This window comes from Lactuca serriola, chromosome 7 (assembly GCF_051521515.1).
Source record: "Lactuca serriola cultivar US96UC23 chromosome 7, Lser_US96UC23_V15, whole genome shotgun sequence".
In the NCBI taxonomy this organism is placed as follows: domain Eukaryota; kingdom Viridiplantae; phylum Streptophyta; class Magnoliopsida; order Asterales; family Asteraceae; genus Lactuca; species Lactuca serriola.
In genome coordinates, this window is record NC_136414.1 from 146,298,443 (window position 1) to 146,312,478 (window position 14,036).

Sequence of the window (14,036 nt, forward strand, 5' to 3'; positions counted from 1 at the left end):
GAGAGGCCACAACGTGGACCTACAATATGTTCAACAGCGAGAGCTAGGCGCTACCTTCAGCAGGGTTGCGCGGGATATGTCACATATGTTATGGATACCCGAGAGACGGGTAAGGCGGCGGTGAGCGAGGTTCCAGTGGTGCGAGACTACACTGATGTGTTCCCGGAGGAGCTTCCTGAAATATCTCCGGAGCGTCAGGTAGAGTTCAGGATCGACCTAGTTCCTGGTGCGGCTCCGATAGCCAAGGCACCCTATCGGTTGGCTCCTCTCGAGATGCAGGAGTTGTCTACGCAATTGCAGGAGCTGCTAAACAAGGGATTTATTCAACCGAGCAGTTTACCCTGGGGTGCCCCGATCCTATTTGTGAAGAAGAAGGACGGGTCGCATCGGACGTGTATAGATTACCAGGAGCTGAATAAGGTGACGGTGAAGAACCGTTACCCACTCCCGAGGATTGATGACCTCTTTGATTAGTTACAGGGAGCATCTTGGTTCTCCAAGATCGATTTGAATTCAGGTTATCATCAGATGAGGGTTAAAGAGGAGGATGTACAGAAGACCGTGTTTTGGACGCGTTATGGCCATTATGAGTTTGTGGTGATGCCGTTTGGGCTCACCAATGCTCCTACCACGTTCATGGACCTCGTGAACCGCGTATGTAGACCGATGTTGGATCGGTCTGTGATAGTTTTCATTGATGACATTTTAGTTTATTCCAAGACGCAGGAGGAGCACGAGGAGCATCTGAGAGAGGTTTTGGAGACCTTGGGGAGAGAGATTTTGTACGCCAAGTTCTCCAAATGTGAGTTTTGGTTGCGCGAGGTGCAGTTTCTGGGGCACCTCGTCAACCAGAACGAGATTTCAGTAGACCCGGCCAAGGTGGAGGCCGTGATGAGGTTAGAGGTTCCGAAGTCTCCATCTAGGATTCGGAGTTTCCTAGGATTAGCAGGCTACTATCAGAGATTCATTCAGGATTTCTCCAAGATAGCTGTACCCCTGAAACGGTTGACTAGGAAAGCCGTGGTCTTTTGATGGGGGCCTGAGCAGCAGGCCGCGTTCGAGATTCTGATGCAGAGATTGTGCGAGGCGCCAATCTTAGCCCTACCGGAGGGTGTAGAGGATTTCGTGGTATACTGTGATGCGTCTATCTCGAGCTTAGGCGCAGTATTGATGCAGAGTTGGACATGTCATTGCTTATGCCTCGAGGCAGCTGAAGCCTCACGAGGCGAACTACCCGACGCATGATTTAGAGTTGGGGGTGGTGGTCTTCGCCCTCAAGGTTTGGCGGCATTACCTCTACGGGGTTCGATGTACCATCTACACGGACCACAAGTGTTTGAGGTACCTCATGGATCAGCCGAATTTGAACATGAGGCAGCATCGGTGGTTGGACGTGGTGAAGGATTATGATTGCGAGATCCTTTATCACCCGGGGAAGGCCAACGTGGTGGCCGATGCGCTTAGCCGTAAGGTGGCACCGATCAGGGATGTGTGTATGAGGATGACGGTGGTGACTCCACTGTTAGAGCAGATTCGGGAAGCCCACCAGGAGGCTATGAAGGAGGAACATCGGAAGAGTGATCGAATAGTGGGTCAAGTCACCTCCTTCGATTATGATAGCCGAGGGTTATTGACACTACACCATAGGGTGTAGGTACCGTATCACGGAGGCGTGCGCCAGATCTTGATGGAAGAGGCGCACAAATCCCGATTCTCTATTCATCCAGGGGCGATGAAGATGTATCGGGATCTTCGTCTAGACTATTGGTGGCCCTGCATGAAGCGGGATGTGGCGTGGTACGTCGAGCGGTGTTTGACCTGCAGGAAGGTTAAGGCCGAGCATCAGAGACCGCACGGCAAGATGCAGCCGTTGGATATCCCGTTGTTGAAATGGGAGGATATTACAATGGATTTTATCACGAAGCTTCCCCGGACGGCGCGAGGCGTAGATTCGATTTGGGTCATCGTGGATCGGTTGACCAAGAGCCCCCATTTCATTCCGATTCAGGAGAGTATCTCGGCCGAAAAGTTGGCCGATATCTATATCAGGGAGATAGTGGCACGACATGGGGTGCCAGTGTCAGTGATATCAGATCGAGATGTGCGGTTCACTTCCAGGTTTTGGAAGAAGTTTCATGATGAGTTGGGCACTCGTTTGCATTTTAGCACCGCCTTTCACCCGCAGACGGATGTTCAGAGCGAGCGGACCATCCAGATGTCGAGGATATGTTGCGGGCATGCGTGCTAGACTTCGGTGGTAGTTGGGATACCTATCTTCCTTTGGCTGAGTTCTCGTAGAACAACCGCTACCACGCGAGTATTGACCGTCCCCCATTCGAGATGTTGTACGGACGGAGGTGCAGGACCCCGATATGTTGGGGTGAAGTTGGCCAGAGGGTCATGGGGAGCACCGAGGTGTTGCTCAAGATGACCAAGAGGATCCAGCAGGTTCGAGGCAGTCTTCAGACTGCGCAAAGTCGGCAGAAAAGTTATGCCGACAAACGTCGATCAGACCTGGAGTTCCAGGTCGAAGATATGGTTCTCCTGAAAGTGTCGCCTTGGAAAGGCGTCATTCGATTCAGGAAGCGGGGCAAGTTGGGCCCGAGATACATTGGTCCGTTCAGGGTTGTAGCCCGGGTGGGCAAGGTGGCATATAGGCTGGATCTGCCAGCCAAGATCAGTCAGATCCACAGCACCTTCCATGTCTCCCAGCTGCGGAAGTGCCTAGTGGATGATTCAGCGGTGGTGTCGCTAGAGGATATACAGGTTGATGACAGCTTGAATTACATTGAGCGCCCATTCGCAATCCTCGACCGGAAGTCGAAGGATTTGAGGAACAAGAGGGTGGAATTAATAAAGGTGCAATGGCAGCACTGAAAGGGTTCGAAATCGACATGGGAACCGGTGGAAGAAATGATGGAGCATTACCCTGAGCTGTTTCAGGATCGAGAAGCAGACTTCGAGGACGAAGTCTAAAATAAGTGGGGGAGATTTGTAGCACCTGGTTCCCGGTACGTAAAATTTATCTAAGTATTTTTCATTTTTAGCCTTGGACTCGGCGAGTTGTAGGCCCGACTCGCAGAGTAGAGACGGGTTTGGGGGCACGTTTAAGTTGGCGACTCGGCGAGTCCACATTCTGGACTCGGCGAGTCCCCGCTGTCTGATGAAACCCTAAATTTCAAGGGTTTGCACCCTATTTAAACCAACCTTATGCGCCCCAACCTCGCCCCCTTCACCCTCAGAGCTCCTAACATCGTTCAAACCCTTATTCCTTGTGAGATTGAAGTGCTTTGGTGTGTTTCTTGAAGATTTTGAGAAGAAAGAAGAGTAGATCAAGAAGAGAAGAAGGAGGCCAGGCATCCTTGTGTTATCTCAGTGATTTCCTTGAGGTATAACTCAGTTTCCCTCTGTTTTCATGCTTATAGTCCCTTGTAGCTCCATTAAAGTCCTCCTTGAGCCATTTCCAAGCTTGATCACGAATTAGCGTTTGTAATAAGTTGATTAACCCTTAGATCTAGGCATGATTGAGCACAAGGAGCTCAGATCTACTGCCTTTATGGAGCCATATTGCATGAAAGCCCTAGATCTACTATTTTAGTTCATTTGGGCCCTAAAACCTTCATTGGTGTTTATTTACACGTAAAGTTGGAAACTTTACGTGTTAATTAGGCCCTAGAAACCCAGATCTATGTATGGCATGAGCTGGATTCGAGAAAAATAAAGTATATAGTGTTTGCATGCGAAAGACTCGGCGAGTCGCTCATCGGACTCGGCGATTCGAGTAGCTATTCCCCGAGTTCTCCCCCTTTTTGTGTTTGCGGAGTGGAGTAGTGAGTCATGGGGTGTGACTCAGTGAGTCGGAAGCTAGACTCACCCATGAAGAAACTCGGCGAGTCAATGCCCTGACTCGGCAAGTCTAAGGCAATCTTCTTGCCTCAAGAACAGACTCAGCGAGTTGTCCATACAACTCGGCGAGTGTCAGCATAGAGTATTCTTCGGATGAAGACGAACTCGACGAGTTGTTCATACAACTCGGCGAGTAGGATGAAGGACGTTCGGACATCAATTTAGAAGGAAAACTCGTCGAGTCGATGCCAAACTCAACGAGTAGAGGCGGGAGTATGGTCGGAAAAAGGGATAGGGACTTGGCGAGTTGGCAGGCCAACTCGGCGAGTCGGGTCAACTGGAAGTTGAATTTGACTTTGACTCTTGGCTTAGTTAGGGGTAAATAGTCATTTTACCCTGAGGTCGATTAGCAGCATTTGACTGAGTGTTTTGTGGGGATTATAGCCGGAGGATTTCCGGGGTAGCAGCAGCAGGAGACAGTCAGTTCCCACGCAGATCAACAGCTACTTTGAGGTGAGTTACCTTCCTGTAGCGGTGGGTCCACGGCCACAATGCCTGCCCACCAGTAGGATTGTATAATAGATGTTTGTCTCTGTGATATTCATCTAGGGTTGCTACTACATGTGATATGTTATTGTGCTAGTATGATATGATGCTATGTGCTAGTGACAGTAGGGGGAGATAGTCCCCCAAAATACCGGTCGATAGGGCCGAAGGGGCGGTCATTCCCAGCCATGCTAGATAGATTATGAGATATATGTGTTATGTGGTAGTAGTAGGGGGTGAAATAGTCCCCAGTGCCCGGTCGAGAGAACCGAAGGGGAGACCAGCACCCAGATATGCTAGTCAGTATCCGGTCGAGAGGACCGAAGGGGAGGCAAGCTCCCAGATATACTGGTCAGTATCCAGTCGAGAGGACCAAAGGGGAGGCCAGCTCCCAGATATACTAGACAGTATCCGGTCGAGAGGACCGAAGGGGTAGGTCGGGCACCCAGATATGCCTGACAATATTTGTATATTATGTCATTGTATGGTATGTGGTATTTTGGGGGAACTCACTAAGCTTCGTGCTTACCATTTTCAGTTTTGGTTTCAGGTACCTCTTCTTCGAAGGGGAAGGAGCTGGCGCGGTAGCGGCCCATCACACACATGCCTTGTATTCCGCACTATGAGATCTTCCTGGGGATTTGTACTCTGACAATATTATGTTTTTATAAAATGTTTTCCAGACATACGATATCTTTTATGAAATGATATGATTGGTAAACGTTTTATTTCTAATGTTTTGCTAAGTATATGTTCTAAAAAAATGAAATTTTTGGCTCGTATTTTGGGACGTTACAAAACTCATGTCCATGAAAGGGACTATGCAAATGATACCTTATCGGATGAGCACATAGTTCAAAAATACATAATTCCTACTCCCAGATCTAAAACTAACCTCCTTATCTAATCCATACTCCCGGATCTAAAACTAACCTCCTCACCATTTTATCTCATTATCCTACTCATCTTTTATCACACACCAACAATCTCATATACCCATGTTCTACCCGACATATTTGTAGATACAAAAATATATATAGAGTTTAACTCATTTAAAACCTATATAAAAAATCCATTCCACACTCATCTCAAATAAACAACAATATGTAAACACATAGCACGTATTTCCTAGCAAATACTTCATATTTATGTGTTAAAAGAAAGTAACTACACACTCACTTGATAAGGCGATTATCATACAACACTACGGCTCTCCAAGTAGTAACTCTTTGGTGAAACCGGGATATCTTCACACACTGGGCTTCTCGTTGGCAGAGCTTCTGCTCGAATACTCTTTTCTTCTCGGGATATTCGGAGCGTCAGGACTCACTTCTGGTCTCGGGATGATATCGGGGCTTCGGGAGGGCTTCCAGAAGGCTTAGAGAGGGTATAAAGAGTGAGAGAGTAAGAGAATATCAACCTAAACCGGCTGCCCTTTGATTCTATTTGTAGGGCTGATTTTTCGATTTTCACGTCGTGAACCCTTATTTCATGTCGTGGGCTTGGTCAGGCATAGGTCATTGCGTTCGTCATCAGTCCACTTGATTTGTCAGGCTCAAGAAGGCTTCAGAAGTCAGTTCACGTCGTGAATACTGTTTTCACGTCGTAGTCTCTGACACAACTTTGGGGTTCGTGTCACACCCCGCTAAAGCGGAAACACGAGGTGTGGCAGTGTAAAAGGTTTCATAGCAAAAGTTAAAAGACAACACCAACCATAGAATTAAAAATCATTACAAATTTACAATGGGTTTGAACAACTTTTAAAAGAAATTACAATGTAAATTGAAATACAACACATGTGAATGCTCCTAAAAGTGAAGTGTGTCTACGTGCCTCTTACTAGATGATTCTTGAAAAAGCATGTAAAACGAGTGTCAACTATAAAAATAGTTGGTGAGTACTCACAGATTAAAAATAATATAAGTTTCATAGATCGAAATCAAAGTTTTGATAAAGTTTTCCATAAACAAAAATATATTGCAAAAATGAGTAAATAAGTTTTCATAAACAAAGTTTGTTGCCATCATGAGAAATAAAGTTGCGTTGCTATAATTAATAACAATTTTGTATGTGTATGAGGAAACAATGAGTTCCCAACCAAGCCTATGACTGATGCGCTATCAAGATCTATGCTTATCGTTCCATAGATTATATGGTATCATGCACTCAAGCAATCGGGCGAGTGAGGAGTTGTCAATTCCTAATAGCGCTATCCATAATGACCATTGGCTCGAAGAGTTAATGGTTAGAGAAAAGTGTAAGGGAAGGGACTTAAGACGATAAGTTCTCATGTTCCGTGTTGCATAGACATACATAGAGAGATATAGCAAAATATAGCAATCAAGTTTGATACAAATCAATTTAAATACAACGAACAATAAATAGTTTTCCGGACATGCTTTTCCACCCCAAAACATAAAAGCCGAAAATAGGGAAGTCATGAATACTCATAATATACAAAATATAGGAACCAAGTTTACACGATTCAATTAAATAGAATGAACATAAATAGTTTAGGTCATGCTTTTCCACCCCAAAACATTGAAAAACCGAAAATAGGGTAAGTCGTGAATACTCACAATATGCAAAATATAACAACCAAGTTTATATGAGTCAAATAAATACAACGAACATAAATAGTGTAGAACATGCTTTTCCACCCCAAAACATAAAAACCGAAAATAGGGGAGTCGTGAATACTCATAAAAACCCAAACGTTTTGTATTACTGTTATTAAACATTATTAAGCTGGGAAAAATAGATTTCTAAAATAATTAACCCAATTTTATGATTTGTGTGCGTTTAGGTGTATTAAATATTGGGAAAATAGAAGAAAAATAACATATAAAAGATGAAAATCATCACAAGTTTTATGTAGCATCCTAATATACTATAAGAGTTTCTGGTAAAGTTTCATGAATTTTGGATGAGTAAAACTATTTTTCCTGTTTTTAATCCTTTATAAACAAACAAATCATGGAATATATATATATATATATATATATATATATATATATATATATATATACATTTTAAAAAATTACCAAAATATTTTTTGTGTCTTAAACATAAGGTAGAAGATGCGAAAAATAACAGATAATATTTTCACATTCCCTAGAGTGCTTTTATGGTTTATTGGAGCTAAATAAAAAGAAAAGTCAAAACCATAGTAAACAGTAACAACAATCAATGACACTTCATGACAGAATGCATCATCATACAATTTAATATCAATGAAAAATCGTTTTCTTATTTTTGATGTCGAAAAACATGCCTAAAGGCTCAATAACTTATAGATAAAACTTGATACTTGTGATTTTGGTAAAGATTATTGATGTTAATTTGAGAATTTTTGCAACATGTTCCAAAGACTTTTGAATCAAGATCTTTTTGTACATATTAATACATGATGTTAAGTGCTCAAATTTATTTTTCCTAGATTTTTAGTGAGGAATAAGACCTTTGAACATGCAATAAAAAACTAGTATTCACAAAAAGGTGATAATTGAGCAACAGTTTTGTAAAAATCGCTAAAAATCGAAATATTTGAATTTTCCAGTAAGGTCAGATGGGTTTGAAAGCTAACTCACAATACTATATTTCAGAAAAATAATCTTGAATTTTGGTTAAGAAATGAGTGATATATGGCAGTTTAAAGTCAGGTAAAGAAATCTGGCAGATTGCATGCATGATGATTGGTTAGAAAAGTGAGTTTTCTTCATTTCTTTGAGTAAATATTTTGAAATATTTTAAAAATATCATGATTCATGCATGTTATGGTCATGTTTCCAGGGATCAAATATATTTAAAAATCATAATTTACATACATGCATTAAAATACAAAAATCTTATTTCTCAAGAACTCTTAAAAATGAGTTTGATGTTTTGATCCTTAAAATTGATTTTTGCACTAAGATCATTAACATGCAACCTTGTTTAACATACATGCATGGTGTTAAAACACATCCATGATGTTATAATAACAATTTTAACAAAAAGAATAAAAGTTTGAAGAAGATGAAGAAGTAGAAGTCGGTTTTTGAAGTAAAATGCACATGCATGGCTTAAATCATTGTTGTGGATCTTCAAGAGATGTATGTTCTTTACCTTAAATTTATTTGTGGCTTGAAAAACCCTTATGAATCTCCATAATTTCTTGGTTAAGAGGCTATGGTTGTGGTGTTTGGAGAAAAAAAAATTAGAGAGAAGGTAGTGGGAGTTTTCTAGAGAGAGAAAAAAGAGAGATGTGTGTGTGTGTTGGAGAATGAGAGTGTGAGAGAGAGATATGGGAAGAGAGGGGTCCGAAATTTTGAGTATAATACCCCTTCTCACTCGTTTTGTTTTATAAAATTTAAGTTCTTTTATAAAATATCTAAATTTTATATAAAATGTGCACTAAAATCAAGTTTTTATTCATAAAACCTTGATTTTTGATTTATAAATTAAGGGTAAATGTTAATGAGTTAAATTTTATTTTCCTTGAATGCATTTTTATAGTTTTAATTATTATAAGATAATATTATGAGGCTCATAACTATTTTTATAGAATTTTTAAGGTTAAATTTCATTAAATTTAGGTTTTTAGGGCATTTAGGGTTTTTGAGATTTCTAAATCTTTGGATATCAAAATCAATAGAATCTTTGAGACATAAATTTATCTTATGTTATTATAACTCTTTTATAGTTATAATAATGTTTGTAACTTATTTTATCGACTTATTGGCATTCTATGTAGTGGTTTCGAGATTCAAGCGAAATTGAGGAAATCAAGTATACTAATCCTAGTTTTCAACTTTGACTTAAGTTCCTACGAGACTCGGACCTAATTTATACCACTAGGTCAAGTGCACGATGTGTGTATATGGTTCATGAAAAGGTGTTTGAGTCAAAGAGTGACCTAAATATGGATATTCACTATAGTTAAGTAGTTGTAGAATTCACATATCAATGTGAAATCTAATTATACAATCCATTGATTCTAAATGTTTCCAAGTTTCTAGTAGGTTATAACTTAGTTTCTAGTTACTAAGTCTAGTATGTGTCGTGCCTACATGTACAACTAAGTTTATCAAATCTAGAACCGACTCGAATTTTGACGGTTGTCACAGTCTCCCCTGGTTGAAAGAATTTCATCCCGAAATTCAATTCGTGACATATTCTATTTGAACTTATCCGAATACAATTGTATAAATGGAGAGGCGGTGACTTGAAAAGCTCTTTGATTATTTGGGTTAAATCCTCAAGAGAAGAGCCCAACTTTTTAGCTATAATAAAATTAATGTTTCCTTAATTCGAGTTCTTTCGTCTAGATTATGGAAAATTTGGTTCATGGAGTCATGATCCAACCATGGCTACCTAGTAAAAAAAGATCACATAGTTAGATATTATCTGAATTAAGAGAGCGGTATAAGTTTTGCTGAAGCACCAACTACACTGAGCGTTAAATCTGCATTGATCCTTAAGTCGCATTCTAAATTAGCACATAAGTGTAAATTTGCCATCTAATAAAGAAGGGATTAAGAACAATTTGTTCACTTCCGGGTTGGCTACTAAATATGGAAAATATATATAATATGAAATAAGAAGGGGTAGCACGAATGAAAAAGAAGCAATCGAGGGTAAGTTCCTAAAGATATGCACTAAGGGTAAGCAAGGAAGTTTTGGTACCTCTCGAATGTAAAGGCTATTTAAGTGCCGTCTATAAAATAAGTTACGAAATGATCGAGGATTTCCGAAGCAATATTTACTACCACGGTTACTCTTACTACAATAAAACAATATTCGAAGAATATATATATATATATATATATATATATATATATATAGAGAGAGAGAGAGAGAGAGAGAGTAATTGTCGCAAATGGAGGTGATGCAAGTTTATGATAAATTAAATCAGCTTGTCTAGATAACAATTTGAGTGATTAGAAACGATAAGTAATCTCACTATTATCAAAATGTGTAATAATTCCAATATAATGAAGATACATGTGTGACGATCAAACGAAGTAGTAAAATAATAAAAGGATAAATTAAAGTTAAATGTTTAAGTCGTCATTTTTTAGAAATATTGACATTACGCTTTTTGTAAAATTGACTAATTGTCTAAGTCAAGACCAATACAAGTTTAAGAGGAGTCAAAATATTTATGAAAACAAGTTTGAGAGTTTAGGAACTCACTGAAAATTGCAAAGTAGAATGCTATTTTTAAGAAATAAATAAAAATATCGATCATTGAAAATAGTGCATTCTTAGTTTAGTGTTTCTACAAAAACAATCATTTAGAGAATAGATAATCGTAAAATTCAAAACTTTTGATGTATTTAAAGAAAAGAAGAAACATAAGGATACATATCCTTCACATATATTTTCTAGATATAGAAAAATTATAAGCATAAGGGTATTCATCTTGTGTATTAATTATAAGGAAAAATACAATGAAACTTTCATTTTAAATCAAGTTTCCGAATTTAGAATGAAAGAGCAAATGTAAATAAGGATTACTTGTTTATTGTAGATTTCAAAATAAAAACAAGATGTATATGGTAAAATGCATAATTGAATATATCAACACTGACTAAATCAAAATTATGCCTCACAACTATACACATATTAATCGCTCAAAACGAAAGGGTAGACTTTTAGTCTTTATGTATACGAACATGATACCAAGAGAAGCAAAATAGACAGAAACAAAGTTAGACAATGTATTATGTTAATAGTAAGGTGTGCAAGATCCACTACAAACAAAATGACTAAAAGCACAATATTTTGGTGACACAATTATTTTGTGCCACTATATTATATTCTTTAGTGGCACTTAATATTTAATGCTCATATCATTCTATTTTTCTTTTTAAAAGATACTATTTTTTTTTCCAAAATTTCCTTTACCTCCTTTCCCTACCTCCGTTTTTTTATTTCATTTCCCGCTTTTCCCCTTTTCCAAATTGTTAAATCCTAAATGAGGCCTCCCTTTTCCTATTGAGCTAGGGGTAGTCTAAGCCTCAACAGAAAGAACACAAATACAATCAATAATCATACACGATTCAACTTCATTTTTTCAATTGTTCATCATCTCTTCCCCTACATCCAGATTCTCCCCATTGTTCTAGTTCGACTGAACCAAGTTGTCACTCTAATCTGCGTCTGTGAATCAATTTCCCGTCTATCGACCGCCATCTGTTCGATTATTCTAGTTTCATTGATACCAAACAAGCGTATATGGGTCTGTTACTATGCTTACAATTTTGATTTTATGTAGAGATCTCGTGATTTAAGTTACTAGCTTGTTATTTCAACTCTCGTTTACGCCTCTGATAACAAGGTACTAGCTTCTTGCTTCAAGTTTTATCCCCTATAATTCCATAAGATACTCCTTTTATTCTGAATTTAAGTTCTAGCTTCTTACATTATTTTTTAATCTAGGATTTATGTTATAGATTAGGTAGCACCATTCAATCTTTCAGCTTCTGGGATGGGCTTCCAAGTTCTATGAAGCAAACCACTGTTCAATTTTGGGTATTCTTTTTGAAAATTGGATCCTAAATATGAGAATGAAGCAACATATTTGAGTTAATTGTTTATTGTGGGAATCAATCAACTTGATTATATGCCATTGTAGTTGTGTCGAGATTCTGAGGTTATATGTCATATGATTATAAATCAACTGCTTCCTGATTACTTCTTGTTGAGCTTCTGAAGTTATATGTCATATGATTTCAACAGTTCTAATATTGATTTAGGTTCCGATACTACATATGCTTCCCTTAGTTAACTAATTATTCAAAAAATCTAATATCCTAAGAGACTGTCTAGTAGGTGCTCTAATACCAGTTGACAAACATATAAGCTTGGAATGTTCCAATTTAGTTGATTATTAAAGGCCTAAATAGTTCAATGATGCACTCTTTGTTAACGGGACATGTTTGAAATGATGTTGATTTTTTGTAGTGGAACTTGTTTGAATTTATGTTGTTTATGCTTTATTTTATTTACTTTTTATGTTGTGATCATTTGCTCACCTGATGTATGTATATTCTTAGTTAGAATACTAATTCATGTAAAGAAATCAACGAATTATGAATTTATACTCATCCTCGAATGTTGTGGTTATGTTGATCTTATGACAACTTGTTGTAAGGAGGGGTAATTATGTCTTTCTTTCTATTTCTTTTGTTTTATTTGATTTTCATATGTTTGAATATCTGATGGCAGTGGGAAGGCAAAACAGGAAATCTGCAGAGGCTTTTGCTAAAAATGATGGCAAAGGTTTGTATTGTTTGCCATCAAATTTCACTCCATGAATATTGTTTTAATTGTTTTTAGTTTTTTTATATATAGTTTTCATGTTCATTCGATGAGCTTGAAGCATAGATGTTGCAAGGACATAAATTATAGGTATTTTTAGTTATACTACAAAAGTGCAAAGATAACAAGTTCAAAAGAGGAGACCAAACTAAGAATTTCATCTACACCAAATAAAAAAATTTACAAAAATGATGAATTTTTTTTGTATGTGAACGATTTGTTATTATTAAATTATGAATTGGAGATAATGGTTTCACTTTTTTGGCTTTTAGTATTTGCATGTCTTGTTTCTATTTCATGTAAAAGATCTACACTTCTTTTTATGTTATGTTTATTGGTGATATTTCTATATCCTTTTATATGATGTATTATGGTTAATATGATAGGTAAAATCAGAAGTTTGATAAACAAGAGGAGCAATTATAAGAAGTTCAAGGTCAATGAAGTTTCATGTTTCTTCCCCAACACATATCAAGTTTGATAGTATTATGGTTTAAGTAGTAGCACAACATTTAGACTTATTAAACTTTTGAGAAGATGCTTGTATTTTAACTATATTGAGAATGTTGTTCTTAAACAAGTTTAAAATGATGTAAAGATATTGTGTTTTCATTTATTATCTTAGTTATCTTATTATTATTTTATATTATCATTAATAAAAAAAATCGGACCTAATTTATTAAAATATTTTTTTGTTTGCGCAACCGTTTTGTAAAAATCGAATTCTTAATGTTTTATAGTGAGACTACTTGGGTTCGAAATTTATCTAAGAGAAATAGGTATTAGAAAACAAATATTGTCATACGGTCAAGAAATGAGTGAGATATGGATGTTCAAAGCCGAACAATTGTTTCTGACATAATGCATGTTATTTTTGGTTGATTAAAGTGCCCATTTGGGTCATATGTTCACAAGAACAATATGCATAACCTTTATGGTCGAAATTGAATAACCATAAACTAGTGTTTATAGAAGAAAAATGACTTTTATGTGCAAGAATCAAATCCATAGATTTAGGTTTATCCAAGACCCCAAAAATGAGTGTTTCGTTCTTGTTCTAAAGAACTCCTTAGAACCAAATCTTACACTAGGATTTGCACCACAATTCTGATTTCTATCACATTTAGGAGTGAATACACATCCAAGATGTACTAGAAATGGGTTTTTCATATGAAAACACAAAAGTAAATAAGAAGAATATGTAGAACTCGATTTTGAAGTCATAAGAACATGCCTGCTTCTTTTCACTCTTAGCATAGGTTTGATCTCGAATTTTCGACATTTCTAACACATGCAATGTGCTTTTGTTGGAAATCTACAAACACAAAGACGAAGGA

The 14,036-nt window shown here is 37.7% G+C and overlaps 1 long non-coding RNA gene across 1 annotated transcript; it reads left to right on the forward strand.

Annotated features, from left to right (window-relative positions):
• Positions 1 to 11,333: 11,333 nt before the first annotated feature.
• Positions 11,334 to 13,298, forward strand: LOC145062343 (uncharacterized). Its single transcript, XR_013687535.1, has 3 exons — positions 11,334 to 11,716; positions 12,607 to 12,660; positions 13,086 to 13,298. It is a non-coding gene; the product is annotated as an uncharacterized LOC145062343 (long non-coding RNA).
• The last annotated feature ends 738 nt before the right edge of the window (positions 13,299 to 14,036 follow it).